Below are 18,268 nucleotides of genomic sequence, written 5' to 3'. Positions count from 1 at the left end.
ATAGTTTCTGTTAGAGGCAACGATTAGATTTTTACCCTAGTCTTGCCCATGGTCAAGTTAATTTTTATGAATTGTTAGCTGTAGAATTGATTTGATATTTTTAAAGGGAGGATACTTAATACATGGGGAGGACTGAAATCCCAATTCACAAAAGTGCCTCAAAGGCTTATAAGAGTCGTCAGTAGTGTAACAATTTTCTTCCATGTATTATGGATCTAGCAACTTCAGAGGCTGATGTAAGTATTTGGGGCAGGATGAGTTATTTCATGCATAAGAGCTTTGCCTCCCATCCTCAGCCTCCCGTTTTAGTGTTTGCTGTACTATTTTATTATTTCTAGCACCTCATAAGCTAAAGCCTGGCTAATAGGTATCATGTATTTCCCTTCCTCTGGGGCGAAGGAAAAAAGACTGACACATTATTCTGTGTTGTATCTGGCTGCTTTCTGATACGACGTAACTCTTTACTCAAAACCAAAGAGCAAAGCCACATTTATAACATAAAAACCTATTTACAGCAAGCCTTGTTCCTGCATGGAATGGTCGTTTGTGATCCCTCCTACTTGAGTGTCTGTGCTGTCCTGGGGCAGACACTGCAGAAGCAGGGGCCCTCTGCTTAACTTCAGCCAGTGCCCGACACTGTTTTGCATATCAGAGTGGACTATACCTAGAAGTGGTCTGGCAGATTGTAACCTTAACCATGGATCACTGAGAAGCACCTGCGTGGTTCCCAAAGAACGTTTTTTTTCAGGCCTAACCCTCCCTGCAATATAGTTATTTTATTCCCATTGAATGCAGTGGGTTTTGAATCCATTCATAATGCAGCATGTTTAGCCAAGGCACTCATTCAGCAGGGATTACCTCCTGAACAGAAAGTTACATGTGTCAGTATTGATTATTTGTACAAATTTAGGAGTGTTGTCACTCTGCATCACACAAAAAACTACCTTTTTATACTACCTTTTTCTTCTGGTCTAAGTAGTATTTGGCCCAATGTCTTTTGGATTTAGCCACTGACTGAGCCACATAGACCATTGCCATCATTTACATATATTTATCAAATTCCAGACAATCTTGTCAATAAATAACATAAGCATAAATTTTATAAATTAATTTTCTAGTACTCTAGAATGACAAATGGAATTTATAAGACTTTGTCCCAGACCACTACATTGTTCCGGTATGTTCTGTACCTACAGTCATTATGTTCATAGAATCATAGAATACCAGGGTTGGAAGGGACCTCAGGAGGTCATCTAGTCCAACCCCCTGCTCAAAGCAGGACCAGTCCCCAATTAAATCATCCCAGCCAGGGCTTTGTCAAGCCTGACCTTAAAAACTTCTAAGGAAGGAGATTCTACCACCTCCCTAGGTAACGCATTCCAGTGTTTCACCACCTTCCTAGTGAAAAAGTTTTTCCTAATATCCAACCTAAACCTCTCCCACTGCAACTTGAGACCATTACTCCTTGTCCTGTCCTCTTCTACCACTGAGAATAGTCTAGAACCATCCTCTCTGGAACCACCTCTCAGGTAGTTGAAAGCAGCTATCAAATCCCCCCTCATTCTTCTCTTCTGCAGACTAAACAATCCCAATTCCCTCAGCCTCTCCTCATAAGTCAAGTTCCTACATAATGGTTTCACAAAAGCTCTAACAATTATAGGTATTGCGTTTCTCTGTTATTTTCATTTGCTTTGTTGAAGATGACATTTAAATTCACTCTCTTCTCAATATACTTTCAACAAGGCCAGTCTTAGTGGAAGATCTTCAATTACTTCTAACAGTGCTCTGGAATAAATCCATTAATAATATTCTATTATGTATCAGCACTAAGAGCAGTATTGGTACTCTAGCTGTTGGGGAGTCATTGTGGTATTTTGTACTCAAGCACACTGCCACATATTTTTGCCTCATGTCAAAGCAATGGTCCCAGTGGACACTTTTGTATCGCATACGGGGTAATCTTTCTTTCTCCAGCACGGGTGAATTCCAGTATGAAACAGAAGAAACACACAGCTATGTTAGCTGGTATTCATTTACATGATGTTGTGGGGGTCAATGTATGCTAGGATATTAGCCAAATTACTATTTCTCAGTATTTTCTCAGTACGATCACCCTATAATTTGAATGAAGAATAAGGATGATGTCTGAGTCAATCTAATTGACATTTGCTAGAGGCAACATGCTAATAGTACTGTTATATATAAGAGGACAGTCTCTACCACAAAGAGTTTATGATCTAAATAGACAAGAAATGAAGGGTGGGGACAAAAGATATATATAAGCAAAGTGATGAATTGATCATAATGCAAAGATATATGTAATACTAAATATAAAAATACCAATCAAAATCATGTTTGTAATAAGAGACAGCATTACAGATATCAGGTATCATGAGGATTACAGATTTGGAACAGCTGTCATATGAGGAGAGATTAAAAAGACTGACTTTTCAGCTTGGAAAAGACACAACTAAGGGGGGAATATGATAGAAGACTATAAAATCATGATGGGTGTAGAGAAAGTAAATAAGGAAGGGTTATTTAGTCCTTCTCATAACACAAGAACTAGGGGTCACCCAATGAAATTAATAGGCAGCAGGTTTAACACAAACAAAAGGAAGTATTTTCCCTACACTATGCACAGCCAACCTGTGGAATGCCTTGTCAGAGAAGGTTATGAAAGCCAAGACCATAACAAGGTTCAAAAAAGAACTAGTTCTTGGAGAAGTTCATGGAGGATAGGTCGATCAATGGCTATTAGCCAGGATGGGCAGGGATGGTGTCCCTACCCTCTGTTTGCCGGAAGCTGAGAAATGGTGACAGGGGATGGATCACTTGATGATGACGACCTGTTCTGTTCATTCCCTCTGGGGCACCTGGCATTGGCCACTGTCAGAAGACAGGATACTGGGCTAGATGGACCTTTAGTCTGACCCAGTGTTTCTTATCATTTGTAGTCAGTTCAGCAAACACCACAGTAGGCTACGTTTTATTCTTCCTCCAAATGAAGAGACAAATTTTAGTACCAAAAGTAAAGCTCACCTTTTGAAAGGTACCTGGGTTTCTTAAAAAAAAAAAAAAGCCTGAGTCATCAAGATGGTGCTTCCAGGACTGGACTTGGGTTAGAATATAGAAATCTGACATTTGCTATTTCAAAGTACACAACTCTGCTTCATGACTCAGCAACACTAAAGAAATAAGTGATCAGTTTGGACTCCTGTGTCAAAGTGTTCACGGACATCAATTCAGCAATATGACTTACGTTCAGATTATTTTGGGCTCAGCCTGCTAGACCAATTTAAGAGTGAATTTTGCTCACCCAGTGTCTCAGGTTTACTGGGGGAAAAAAGCAAGGATAAGAAATAAAATTAGCATATAATCAGGGTCTTTTAAGAGCACTTGGGATGGAAGTGGATTGGTTAACAAGAATTAATTTAGTTTCAAAATCTGATGTAATCAGATGCTACTAAAGGCATTTCAATGTTAATGAAATCTTGAATACAAATCAACTTTATCAGAGCCCTTTTAATTGAACATGTCTATGTTACTCATATTAATCCCACAACTAATCTCTGTTCCCTTCTGCTGAAATATTTAAGAGATTAGTCTTCTAAACTCAAAAGAAAACAAAGAGGCAAATTTGTATCTACAAAGAAACAACTGCATTAATTGAATTCCACTAAATTAATTCATTCTTTGTGGGACATTAAAAGAGTGGGGTGAAGATTAAAATGACATTCTCTTATGCATAAACCTTTACACCATGTTAAATTATGTATAAAATTCAAAACTAAAAAACAGGAAATTAGAGTTTTATAATTTTTCAAGCTATTGCAAGAGCTACTTAGTTAACTGGACCACATAACACATTCAGGACTTAAATTCAAGAAGTTGTAGATGTGCAGCTACAACCTAAAATGTTTACACAACTGTGCACCCAATTTGTCGGTGCATACAGGTAGGGTAGTTTGCCTGAGCAATCTGTAAGTTGGGCATCTGATGTGAAATCTGTGTTCCACTGAAGTCAGTCAATTTCAGAACTTCAATTGACTTCAGTAGGATCAAGATTTCACCCCTAAAGCATAAGGCAGAAAAGAGGGATGTAGGAGGTCTTTCCTGAACATAAACAGCCTTATATTTCAGGATCTATTATAAAACTTTAAAGGGAGGAATTCCTGTGAACACTAGCCAGGCAATAAGTCATGCCTAAGTGAAAACGTCGTGTTGATGCTTCATTATACAGGAGACAGAAATGGGTCACCTTCAAATGGATTCAGACTTGCAACCTGAGTGGGGGATGGGGGAGGTAGTCTGGGACCCGGATGCTAGGAGTCATTTCTGAAGCTAAGCCTTAGTATTTTCTCTGCACGTGTCACAGCTGACAGGGCTGGTTCTCACTATTCAGCAACCTATTTGCTTACCTACTGCTATACTGGAGAGTTTGGAGGAAGCTGCCTGTGTTGAAAGATGAAAATTATGGACAGCATAGCTAATGTGGGTCTGCAGTATTCCAACAGTGGTCTCACCAAATACAGAGATAAAAATCACCTATGCCTCACTACTCCCCTGTTTATACATCCAAGGATCTCATTAGCCCATTTGCCACTGCATTGCATTGGGATTGCTTTCAGAAACTGCACATTGAGACAGAAGGAAATGAGAGTTAGCGATGGAAATGTGGAACTAAGATAAGAAAGTCCAAGTGGCATTGAATAATCATTGAGACCAGAGGTCAAATCCTGACCTTATTGAAGTCTGTTACAACACTCCAATTGACTGAAACAGATTCAAGATTTCACTCTAGTGAAGGAGAAGGAAAACTTCATTGTTGAGAAAGCTGCAGAAGTGACTCAGGTGCTTTGAACAAGCAGGAATGCAAATAATTTGAAGTTACATGAAAATCACAGTTGTTGATTCCCTCCCAAGTAAAATAAAGTTTGCAAAAATGCAAAAAGATAGTGGTCAAATCCTCTGGAGGTCAATTCTCGAGGGTTAACAAACCATTCTGCCTATTCCCTTTCCTGGCAGTTTTAACATTGTTTTCGAGGGAAGAAAGGTCAATTTATTCTGGTGTCCTTTCCCAAACACCCCAAGTATTTTTTTTTTTACTTATACACCCCCTGCCCCCATAAAAAAAATTAACAGAACATATTTTTCATGGAAGAGTAGCCAAATTTGAGAAGTCAGGGTATTGTTCACCAATACATTAAAAATAAAAAAGCCAAAAATGAAAATCTAGTATGTTCTCTCTCCACAGTTCTACAGCGCAATATCTCCCCATCACACCCTAAACTTCCAACAAGCTTTCAAATTTAAGAAACAAGAAAAACCCAAAACCACCACCTCAGTCTACACATGGAAGTCCCTCAGCCCAAAGCAAGAAGTTATATGCACATGTAACCCTTCTGCCAGGCAGAGCTGACAGTAACAAGGGCCAGGTTCAGTATCTAGGGGTTCCCTTTCAACAATACAAAGGGAATCTGGCTCAAGCCCAAACCAAGTGACCTGGGGGGGGGGGGGAAATCTCACACACACACACACACCCCCCCCCGGGCGCCTCAAAGAGGCAATACTTTCCCTCTCACAGGCAGAGTCTCGGTATAGCAAAAAATCTTTAATAACAGGAGGTAAACAACTCAGCATTAAATTGGGAAACCACCACAACTAGGATTCATAAACAAAAACCATGAAGCAGAAGACTCACCCCAAGTAGATGTGGCCAGCAGCTGGCCACACCTCTCTGCCAGCCATGCCTCTCCTCTAGCCGTTCACCAATATGTCTTCAAACCCCCCACATCTAACACAGCTCTCAGTGACTTGAGCTCTTAGTGATTTCAGTAGTTAGTGGGGAGCCACACTGCTGGTGCACCTGGATGATCTTCTTGCATCAGAACCACTAGCCCAAAGTAGGTCTCATGCTTAGACCTAGGTATCAGTGATTTCAGCTCTGCAGCATGCAACAAGACTCTTAAATGAGTCTAAATTAGCTCTGTTATTACACAGTGGAGAGAGGAAGGGACAAAGTGGTATTTAGAGCCCTCAGAAGAGGCCTATACTACCAGGCATAAATACCTGTCTCCAACCCCACTCAATTCACTAGACTTTAGAACCCATATCCCTTGCCTAGTGAGTGCTCCTTAGTTGAGGGTGCGTTCCTCAGTCATAAAATGCCAAGTACAGTTCTACTCTCCTTGAGTTACATAACCAGGATAACAATCCTGCCCCAATAACAGAGAGACTGGGGATCTCACAGCAGCCAAAGTGACCATTTGGGCAAGCAGTCCCATCAACCTAGGCATGCAAACGAGATTAGCCCCTGAAGTCCTTTTCCACAGCTCACCACCAGATGTGAAGGGAGCTCATTCTGACTCCGCTTACACACATAAAAATTGAGGGGGTGTAATAATGGAAGTCTCAATGTAACCTTAACTATAATTTTGCTGCAAGTACAAATGAAATCTTGTGTAAAATCCTGACCCCATTAAAGTCAATGGGAGTTTTACCACGGATTTTAAATGGGGCTAGGATTTCATTCCAAGTCTTCAATCAGTTCTCAACTCCCTCATTTTATGAAGCAAGGCTCTGGGCAGATTGTATTATTAGCACTGAAATAACAAAAATGATTCATCACCAAAGAAGGTGGAAGTCTGCAATGATTTTCTAAACTAAGCAATAATACTCATAGGGTTCAAATTCTGCCTTCCATGAAAACAATTCCCTCTGAAATCAGTGGTAGTTTCATGCACAAATCATATGGTAGGGTAGGACTGCAAATGTGTTGCAAGTCATTAAAGTTTTCAAGAAATGAACTAGAGTTCCCAAAATCGCATTTAGGTTTTGTGTGAGAAACAGATATCACTGGAATGGAGAGAGAGGAGCTGACAAAAATCTGATATTTATACCAAACCTAGGTGAAGCCTATCTTGGCTAACAAACATGCAGGTGTGATTAAGCTGATCCATTTTGATAACTATTGTATATAGCCTAAATCCAGGATAATCAGTTTTATTGTTTGGCTGTACTTCTAAACCTTGATTATTCTTACTAATGTCACAATTATAGATTATTAAGAGTATTTCTAGAGAGAGTAGAGCCTAATCACTGTGAAATAGAATTTTATTTCCATATTCTAAAATGCTTTAGACACGTCAGTACATTTATCTCTTGGAAACAAATATCCTGTTAATTGTTACCCATAGGTAAGCTATGGATTAAAATTGGCTTGTTTGGGCGTTTTTTTTTTAAACCATTTCCAAGAGTGCCACTCAGTGATATGTGTTACTTGAGGAGATTTCTAGGGAAGTTTTATAGCAGGAGACTTGAAGGATATTCTTTGCTTACCAGAGATGCTTTTTTTGTGTGTGACCTTTCAGTAGGATATTCTCTCTCTCTCTCCCCACCTTCCCCTCCCACCCCACCCCACCCCACCCCACCCCCCAAGCGTCAGCCCTGAAGGACTCAAGTAACACCTGCCTTGAAGGTATTACTGGGTCTCTTTCCATCTGATAAAGTTTCTATGTACAAGTTAACCATTTGTGTTTCTCATTATTGTCCTTATTCAGCTCCCATTAAAGTCAATGGAATATTTTGGTTTAAATCTTAAATCACACACTTCTCCATTGACACCCAAAGAACTGCTGCATGTTCATAATCCTTGTGCTGAACTACTGTAATTATTGAACATGTATTCAACATTATAGTATTTTATTTTTATTCATCTAAAGCACAGCAAATGGTTTTTGCATAGATCACAGTCAGCAGTTATAGGAAGCAAGAATATGGCTTCAAGATAAAGGACCAATCATACAGCAACAGAGACTGCTGCAGTAAAACATGATAAAGTGATGGAAGTAACAATTTATATCCACCTGCCTTATGAGAAGAAGCTAGGTAATATACAATGAGAAACTGTTCCAAAGTCATAGTAGGGGTTACTGACATTAAGATTTGTGATACCCCTGTGATGCTAGCAGACCAGGTGCCAGCTCATGCCAAAGGCCCAGAGCCTCACTGAACTGACAAACACATAACCGGAAACCAGTCTGGCTCATCGTGGGTTAGTATAGTTAAAAAACAAGATATTAGCGTTATAAGAATGTCTTTAGAGTTTATGGAATGCTTGTAGGATACTGCATGTATTAATCCTGCTTATTATAGAAGCTTCTATTACCTTTTTAAATCTAAGATTGCAACTCATTTGTGTGTGTATGTTTCTTGGTTTAACCTATAAATAAAAGAGTTATTTCTTTTCTTAGTTAATAACATTTTAAGTTAATTACAGGATTGGCTGCAAGCCCTGTCTTTGGCTTGAGATCACAGTACAATTCATCTGGGGTAAGTGACTGGTCTTTGGGGAGTGGGAGTAACCTGAATATTGCTGTGATTTTTGGCGTCAAGTGACCATCTATCGCATAGTCCAGCTTGACAAGATAGCCTGGAATATCCAAGGAGACAGTCTGATTTTGTGATAAGACTGTGATAGTGCTTTAGGAATTCACACCTGTTACTGGGTTGGTGAAATCTAATTATAGAACATACAACCAGTTTGGGGTTTCTGCCCTGCTTTTTGATAGTCTGACCTGAGTTTGGCACTCATGGTCATGAGACACTCCAGATAGCGGGACGACCCCAGCACTAGTAATTACAGAATGTCACTCTCCATTCATTGTACCATCATTACTTCACCCAACAGATAGTTTGAAAATATGAGTTAAAGCATAGTTGAAATCACTTGCCATTTCCTACATCATGTAGGTTTTCCAGTCCCTACAAAATGTTATGTGAAAAATCAGCAACTCAGGGTAAAAACTTCCTGGAGATCGCAGCTGGAACAGATTTTAATAAAGCTGGTCCCTTCCTTCTGAATAATTCTAGTAACTGGTGTATACCTCGTGGGAGTGATTATTCACTAGTCTTCTTTTAATAACATAGAAATACTGCCAGCGCATCGTCTTCTCACTTCTCCTAGTGGTACTGCCGCTCCCTCTTTTTCAACAGGGTCAGAAAGTTCACAGTTTATGGGGAAAATCTAATTGGTTGCTGTGCTTGGTAGATATATTGACTTTTCAATTAGCTGTTTGAAGTTTTCACATCCTTAGAGAAGGATATGAAACTGGCAGCATGAGGAAACAGCATCCTCTCTTGTATATAGAGCACATTCTGTCAAAGGTTGGGGACCTTCCCCTTTGTCAAGAAACTTCAAGGAAATAGGGCCATTATCAAGAGTGCCAACATATTGCATTGCCACTAAGATGACAGACTGGGATCTTAACTATTCCTGATCCAATTGGGTAGGAAATAATCCCTTTATTAGACAGGTTGTGGCTTGACAGTTTAAAATGGAGAAATTTCTACAGAATTAATTTACCTTTGAGGAGTTTTATCTGGATGGAAAGGCTGACAGGTATTTATCAGGTTTTGTTGTGAAATACTGCATTATTAAAAGTTGACTGATTCTGGAGACAGAGCACTTGAGACTGTTTCACTGTTTTGTTTGTCCATAAATCAAGGAAATAGAAAAGGCATTTGCACAGATTTCTTTTCATAAAGAAGTGAGGGTATGTTATTTCTATTGTCCTTAAAGCAGTTTGACTTTAAAAGTCTGCCCTGGGGGGAACTTAGTTCTAAGGAGTATAAGTATCTTTGATTTGAGTATTAGGATTCAGAGCCCTTCACTTGCAGCCTATAGGAGATGCTACATTTATTTCAATTTACCTTTTCTTAGCTATTTTAGGCCCATTTCCTAGGTTTTTTTCCTAATATATGTGTCACTCTAATCATTTACACAAAAGCCCTTAAGTATCTGAGCACCTCTAAAGTGCACTTTGACTCTGAACCCCTGCACCCCCTTTCAGCTGAGGCATATCTTCTCTGGACCCCTTGGTTTGAGCAGGGAATAGGAAGACAGACAGGCTGAGGCACAGGAGCTGGAGTTAGGATATCTGGATTCTATTGCTGGCTCTGCCATGGTCTTGGAAAGTCATTTAGGCTTCAGTGTCAAGTCCACATCTTAGAAAGGGTAAAGCTTACTTCCTCACAGCAGGGATATGAGGCTCAGTTCATTAGTGGTTGCCACACACTTTGAGATCCTTTGATAGAGGGGACCATAGAAGAGAAAAATTACTAAGTTACATGAAACTCACAAATAAAGTGGTCTTTCAGCATTCTTTGAGCAAAAATGTGTTTATCTGGATTTTAAGCTCTGCCCTTCACAAGTGATCATAAAGGTCGCTACCAACGTCTAACCATTTGCCTCTTTTCAGGCATCATAATTAGCTGGTAGTCACTTTTCTGGTACTACAGGGAATACATTTGAACTATTTTAATGAGATTTGTGTTCAATGTCTTTGTAGTAATAAGATATTTAGCATTCACTCTTCACTGGTCATGGACTCACCTTCTAGTACAAGTACATATAATAGATTCTCATCCAAAATACCTCAGGTTGTTTAACACAGTCCCCTCAGATCTAGCCACAACCTTGCCATTCTTGGTGCAAAAGGCAAGATTGCTAATTCCAGCCATCTGGAGCCTCCGGTCACTCTGAGGCAGAGTCCTCACTTAAATTTAAAAGAGAGGAGACAGTATCTCACTTTGTGCCCTTATTTCTAACTGAATGCCCTATAGCAGTGGTTCCCAAACTTGTTCCGCCACTTGTGCGGGGAAAGCCCCTGGCGGGCCGGGCTGGTTTGTTTACCTGCCGCGTCCGCAGGTTCGGACGATCGTGGCTCCCAGCGGCCGCAGTTCACTGCTCCAGGCCAATGGGAGCTGCTGGAATCAGCAGCCAGTATGTCCCTCGGCCCGCGCCACTTCCAGCGGCTCCCATTGGCCTGGAGCAGCGAACTACAGCCGCTGGGAGCCGCGATCGGCCGAACCTGCGGACGCGGCAGGTAAACAAACCGGCCTGGCCCGCCAGGGTCTTTCCCTGCGCAAGCGGCGGAACAAGTTTGGGAACCACTGCCCTATAGTGTTCAGGGATACAGTCCCTATTAGTATGGACTGTATTTTCTAAATGGACAACCTACCCTAAATTCTCAATTACTGAGGGACAATCTTCACTCATTGCTATATTTGCTTTCCACAACCAACTCTCCGTATAACTTTTAATGAGTGATGTACCTGAATACTTGGATGCTAATATTTAAACTGTATTCTTAAATTTCTTCACCTAGATGTGGGTTCTTGCTGATTATGCACTATATGTATCTTACCACTTTAAAAACAAAACTTTGTATCTGTGGATAATCTAAGCACTATACCCAAATGTACAGACACTCTTTTCTTAACCTGGGTACTATATAATTTTTTAAACATTAGCTTTAATAAAAATTTTAAATTTGTTCTTATGAGCTTCAATCAAAACCCTGGATCTAACCACCACTGAATTTTGACATTTGACCACAAGGTCCAAATCAGAATTTTGCAAGTGGATACAGTCTTTTTGATGGGTTGAACCAAAACCCAATCACCCTTAACCTTTGAGGTATTTGAAATCTAGATCTGAGTCTTGTAGATTAAGCCCATGTCCTCACCCAGGGGTCAGCCGCATCCCCAACTAGACAAAGCATGCTCCCTAGCACTTCTCAGCCAGATCCTATTTGTCAGGGACCCCAGTACCACCCCCTGGCAGCTTGCTCAGACCCTCAGGAGCTAGAGACATTGCTGCAACAGCAGAGCACAGCAGTAGGCCTTCAGAACCCCTCAAGTCCTACTCATGTCTAGAGCCATTTCCCTTCAGGGGTTTTTCTGCAGGGGAATGGGTAGGATTGGCAGCTGAAACAGCAAGTGGAGGTTGCCGCGTAGGTGGTTGATAGAGATGCAGTGTCAGTAGCAGTTTGGATTGGATTTTCACGAGGCAGGGTGAAGTCTAGTTACAATTAGAATTTGAATGGAGGAAAAAAGTAAGTAATTCAGTGGGTTAGAGGCACTGTGTATGAGTGTCTCAGGGAAAATGGGTATAATTAGAGATAGAACAGTTAGCCATTCCTTTGCCAACTTTTAAAGATCCAATATATGAGTGACAATATTATAGGGACCAAAAAAGGGGATGTGTCTGTTACATCTTCTCTCCCATTCTACATTGTAATTTAATATTATAAAGCTCTTTGGGACAGGGACCTGGATGTAAGGTTAAATAGGTAATATACAACCACTCGTGGTACAACCTATTCAGTTTGCTCTCTCTAGGTACAATCCACTGCAACCATCCACTTCCCCAGTCTAAAGAACCCTCCCCTGTATAGGCCACCAGATTTGAAATACAGGTAAGTACTTTTCAGGAAGGATCCTCTCTCTATTGCTCTTTATGGCTTCAGAACCAGTCACAGCCTGTGACTTACGTCATGTCACAAAATAGTTTTTCCATATTTAATTTCTGTTGGAATGTAACAGTTACAGGTTGTTTGACCTGTCAGGTAAGCTCTTTTATGCTAATGATAGTTCTGTATGTGCATCAAGAGGAGACTAGACCATAATGCATGGCTCAAGTTGCGATAAGAGCACAATCAAAAGCAGGACTCCACTACACCACAACGTATCATATCCTTCCTCTTACACCACCCTCTCCCCCATCTTCTACCCCTTATTAGAACCCTAATGATCCTCATTTCCTCTTAATTTTAGGACACTTGAACCTTCTTGTTATGGCAACCATTCTTTCTGACACCGAGGACTGAATGGGACTCACCAGCATGGATTCTTCTGCAGTTTGAGGAGTCTCATGTGAGATATGCCTACCACAGGGAGGTAGCCACGGGTGGGCCTAAGTGGGCCATGGCCCACCCACTGAGGATCCAGGCCCACTCAAATCGGGGCCAGAGCCCCCAGAATCCACAAGCTAGGACTCCAGGCCCCAATTAGGCGTCCATCAGCCCAGCGGCATCCCACTCCTGCTGGCGCCACGTACTGCTGCCACAGTTTCCGGACCCAGCGCTAGCCCTGTAGGGGGTGTGCCTTGTGGAGGCAGGTCTGGGTGGGGATAGCACTGGGGCTGGAGACCGGGGCAGCAGCATGCAGTGCTGGCAGGAGGGAGACACTGCTGGAAACCACCGAGCTGGGATTGGGAGGAGCAGGTCGGAGCTCAAACCCTGGCAGGGCCCCCCTCTGTCTCATGGGCCCCCGAGTGTCTGCCTGTGTGCCCCGAGTGTCTGCCGAGCGGTAAGAAGGGGTGGGCGAAGGCAGGCCCCACATCCTTGCCCCTCCCCAGGGCCTCCCATCCCTCCTGCCCCCAATCATTGTCTACCCACCCGAAAGACAGGGCCCACCCAGTTTTCGGCCTACCATCAGGCTCCCAATTATAGCTGCCCTAATTCATAGATTCTAAAGGCCAGGAGGGACAATTGCAAACATCTAGTCTGACATCCTGTATAGCACAGGGCACAGAACTTCCCCCATAATAATTCCTAGAGTATATCTGTTACAAAAAGCATCCAACCTTGAATTAAAAGTTGTCAGTGATAGAGACTCCACCATGACACTTGGTGAATTGTTAATTACCATCACTCTTAGAAATTTACACCTTATTTCCAGTCTGACTTGGTCTAGCTTTAACTTCTAGCCATTGGATCGTGTTCTCTGCCAAATTGAAGAGCCCATTATAATATTTGTTCCTCATATAATTACTTATAGACTGATCAAGGTCTCTTCTTAACTTTCTGTTTGCTGAGCTAAATAGATTGCACTCCCTGAGTCTATCACTATAAGGCATGTTTTCTAATCCTTTAATCATTCTGGTGGCTCTTCTCAGCCCTCTCCAATATATTAGCACCCTTGAATTGTTGACACTGGAACTGCAGTTACACCAGTGCAAATTACAGATGTAAAAATAGCTTCTCTACTCCTACTTGCGATCCTGAGACACAAATAAAAGAATTGCATCAGCTGTTTTTGCCACAGCATCACCTTAGGACAGGAATGGCTGCTGCTGGAATGTGCGCCCCTGGCTGGGAGGGAGATGGCTCCGTGCACTGCCCCAACCCCAGCACGGTCCTCACAGCTGGCTTCCAGCCAATGGGAGCTGTGGGGGCAGTGCTTGCAGGCACAGGCAGCAGATGGAGACCTGCTGTCCCCCTCCCTCCAAGGGGTGCACAGAGACATGGCAGCAGCAGCCAGCTGCAGCTGCTTCCGGGAACAGTGTGGGGCTACAGCATGCAGGCAGCCTGCCTGAGCCCTGCTGTGCTGCCAGCTGAGCGCCACCTATGGTAAACCAAAAGAAGCTCTAACAGCTTAAACCGCAGAGGGAATGATGTATGCATCTACCAGAGAACTGAGACAAGTGAGTTTCTTCTTAAAATGTTGGGGAGGAATATGCCCCACTTTTTTCCAGCCTCTGGTCCTGTTCTGTATTCTCTGTAACTTCTCATCTCTTCCCCTCTCCCCACAGTACTTTTAATCCTCCAAAGAATCAGTTGCTTCTATTTTACGTAAAGGACAAATTTTCACCATGTGCTTTCTCATGGAGCCTTTGCTTTTTTAGTCCCCCCCCCCACTTTTAATCTACCATGAAGTTTACTCTGGCAAGGCATATAGCTGGCCTTTGTTAGAAAAGTGCAAATCCTGGTAACAAGGATGGGATGGCAAAATAACCAGAGAGGACACAAATCTCACAGTTAATCTTTCTTTTTTCCTTGTTTACATAGTGAATGTATGATATTTCACGCCATATTCTTTATGAAAATATGCTTAGGATACAGATGTCATATTTGTAATGTACTTCATGCAAGATGGGTCTTGTAAGATATCATTGGAAATGTTCTAATTTACTGAATGTGACTATCCATTTTGTATGCCTATATACTTTCTCAAAGAGAAAAGGAGGACTTGTGGCACCTTAGAGACTAACCAATTTATTTGAGCATAAGCTTTCGTGAGCTACAGCTCACTTCATCGGATGTGCATCCGAAAGCTTATGCTCAAATAAATTGGTTAGTCTCTAAGGTGCCACAAGTACTCCTTTTCTTTTTGCGAATACAGACTAACACGGCTGTTACTCTGAAATATATACTTTCTGTATCTGAAGTTAGATTATTGAAATACAGATACATAGTCAATTATGCTACTTTGGGTGACACCTACTGCTAACACTTCAGGTACAACAATGGAAAAGCCAGACAGGGCTGATGGCCTATCAACGAGGACAATGGACTGTGAAAAAGCTTGGCCTTCCTATGGATGCTCCATACTGCCACTGACTCATGGATGCTGTGATATTACAGAGTCAGATAGTCTTGTCACCTGATACTAAAATGTTACCTGGGACTTCTTGTAACGTTCCACTGGAAGGGAAGGCTGGTGGTGGTCAAGTTTGGGGAGAAAAGGATTCCTGCCTTATGTAAATCCTACTTAAAAGTGGGGAGGAAGGCAAACAGGATTCCTCCATGGTCTGTCTGCCCAACAAGAAAGACTACTACAGCCACCGGAAGGGAAGGGAAGGGAAGGCAAGGGGGGAGTCCAGACTGAGACAGAGGTCCAGTCTGAAATGAAATATAATTGGAACCCTGAACCACAAATTTTGCAACCTGCCTAAAACATGTAGGGTGAGAATTTATATTGATCTTAGCTTGCATATTTTGCTTTATTTGGTCAGTAATCTGCTTTGTTCTCTCTTATAGTCACTCAAGTTAAACACACTTATTTCTTGTTTATAATATAACCCAGTTTATATAGTGTCTAATGGGGGGGTGGAAGAAGGGGGTTGCAAGAAGAAGTTGTGCACATCTCCCTCCACGTTGAGGGAGGGGGCAAATTTCCAAAAACCTCTAGGTTTGTACCCCTTAAAAAGGCTAGGCACCAAAGTGTTGGGGGCAAGCCCCTAGTGCTGAATCTTTCCAGAGCAGATCTCTGTCTCTGTGCAGCTGGATGCAGCCCTGCCTGTGTGCTTGGCTGGAAGAGGTTTGTGAGCCTAACCCAGCAAGGCCAGGTAAAGGGGACCCAGGCTGGCAGAAGAGGCTGACTGACTCAGTGGCATCCCAGCACATCAGGGGACACCCTGGGGCCAAACCTGTCACAGGATGTTTCATAAGATATTGGCCCATTGTACCTGTGTGCTCTTTCAGAAGTCCCTTTATATTGAGACTAGTCAGAAGATATCCCCTTTTTATAGGGTGTATATAAAGTACATTGGCATCTTAATTACTTTCTCCTCCCAGAAGTTTTTCAAAGGTTTCTCTGCTTAAGTTGAAAGCTGATTTGTTAGTGTATTTTTAGAATGCACATATCACTTATAGAGGCTTTACAACTGATACCAGATGACCATTATGATCAGGATGTGTCAGCTTCATTAAACTGTCATTTTGTTATTGCAGTGGATTCCTGACTGGTTTTTCTTTCCTTTCAAAACTAGTCTACTTGGGGTTGACACTTTGCGACTTGGCTAGTTCAGAAAAATTCATATAACTTTTGAATATACTGATAGGTGAGTACTTGATTGTCTGACAGCCTTTGAACAACTCCACTCTAAAGTGCTGCTTCTGAGAAAACAGTCCAACAATTAGACACTGCATGTGCCTCTTATCTTTTTCAAATTGATAACACTTTGAACTTGTGCCGGGAACTCATTTTTGGAGCATAGAACTGATTTTTTTTTTTAATGTGTGTGGGAGGTTGCGTGTGTGTTTAAATCTCCCTGCAGCTACCTATCTTGGAAATGGTTGTTTAGACTGTCACATTTTCCTCATTTCAGCATGGTAGCTGTGTTAGACTGTATCAGCAAAACCAATGAGTCGTCCTTAGGGCACCTTAGAGGTTTGGGCATAAGCTTGTGTGGGGTAAAATCCACTTCATTAGATGCATGGAGTAGAAAATACAGAAAGCACATACATAGAGAATATATATATATATATATATATAGCGCACATGAAAACTTTCCCCCATTGATATTCATCCCTTCTTGTCAACTGTTGAGAACTGGTCATGTCCACCTTGATTTAATTGGCCTTGTTAGCACTGACCACCTTGGTAAGGCAACTCCTATCTTTTCACATGCTGTAATATATGTACTGCTTATTGTATTTTCCATTCCATACATCTGATGAATTGGGTTTTACTCCACACCAACTTATACCCAAATAAATTTGTTAGGCTCTAATGTGCCCCAAGGACTCTGGCATTTTTGCATTTTCTCAAATACTTATTAGCCAAGTGCTAGAGCTTGGATTCACAATCTGGACTACGAGTCACCGATTTTAAGTCATTCAGCAATGTGACAATAGACATGCTTGTTGGCACTGTGACCCATATGGAAACAAATTCCTGTTATTTTGTTCAGTTAAAAAAATGCTCCTCCCTCCCCTCCCCCACACATGTTTGCTTAGTTCTAACCAATGATTCAGCAAAGTGAAATCAGTCACTGGTGGCAAGGCACTGAAGGAAAGATTGAGTTGAAGTTTGCTATATCTTCAGTGAAATCAACACAAAATCTCTCACTTGCATTGAGGGCAAGCTTTCTTCTGACAAATTAAACCTGAAGTTTCAGATAAAAAAAACAAAAACAGACATGTCGAGCAATAATGACAGGCTCAAATCAGCACAGCCTGGCCAGGGTCTTTCCTGTAGCTCAGTGTTACATGAAAGGGATCCATCCAATCTTGTGGTCTCAACTAAAGTGTTAGATCCAGGACAAGAACCAGCAGGTTTGAGGGAGTGGAGAGATGTACAGGACACACATGAATGCAGTGTGGCCCAACCTGTAAGAAAAATCAAGTTTACCCACAAAGAGTTCTCCAACCGTCCAAGGAAGATGTTTGTAAGATGTGTACATTTAACAGTGGATAGTTTTATTTGCATTGTATATGTTTTCAAATACAACAGTATAGTAAAGCCAGTAAATTGGAAGACTGTACAGAGATGGCAAGAGACACTATATCTATGCACTCTGAAAGACACCCAAAACTCTGGGTGACCTGTATTATGCCTGGGGTGGGAGGAACCATTTGTCGGACGTTAGGGGTGTAAAGCATTCACTGATCTGGCTGCGAACACTGGGTCAAGGTTCCACAGCATTAAACACATACATAATGAGAAATTGTTGCAAGCAATAATACTGACAGTAATACAGATGTTAGGAATGTATTTGGCCAGTTCAGTGTATGAAGAATTAATATGCTCTTTCCTAGTTTAGACTAAGTTTAGTCATTTGTGTTCAGCTTAACCTACCTCTGAACACTCCCCTGTTGATCATTCAATCAATATCAAATCTAAAAGTCACATCTGGGGGGAGAATTAAGATGCACTTGTTTGTTTTACTGAGCACTTGAGTGAATAGGGTATTTGG

The sequence above is a fragment of the Eretmochelys imbricata genome, chromosome 7, assembly GCF_965152235.1.
Source record: "Eretmochelys imbricata isolate rEreImb1 chromosome 7, rEreImb1.hap1, whole genome shotgun sequence".
Taxonomy (NCBI): Eukaryota; Metazoa; Chordata; order Testudines; family Cheloniidae; genus Eretmochelys; species Eretmochelys imbricata.
This window is presented reverse-complemented; position numbering follows the sequence as displayed.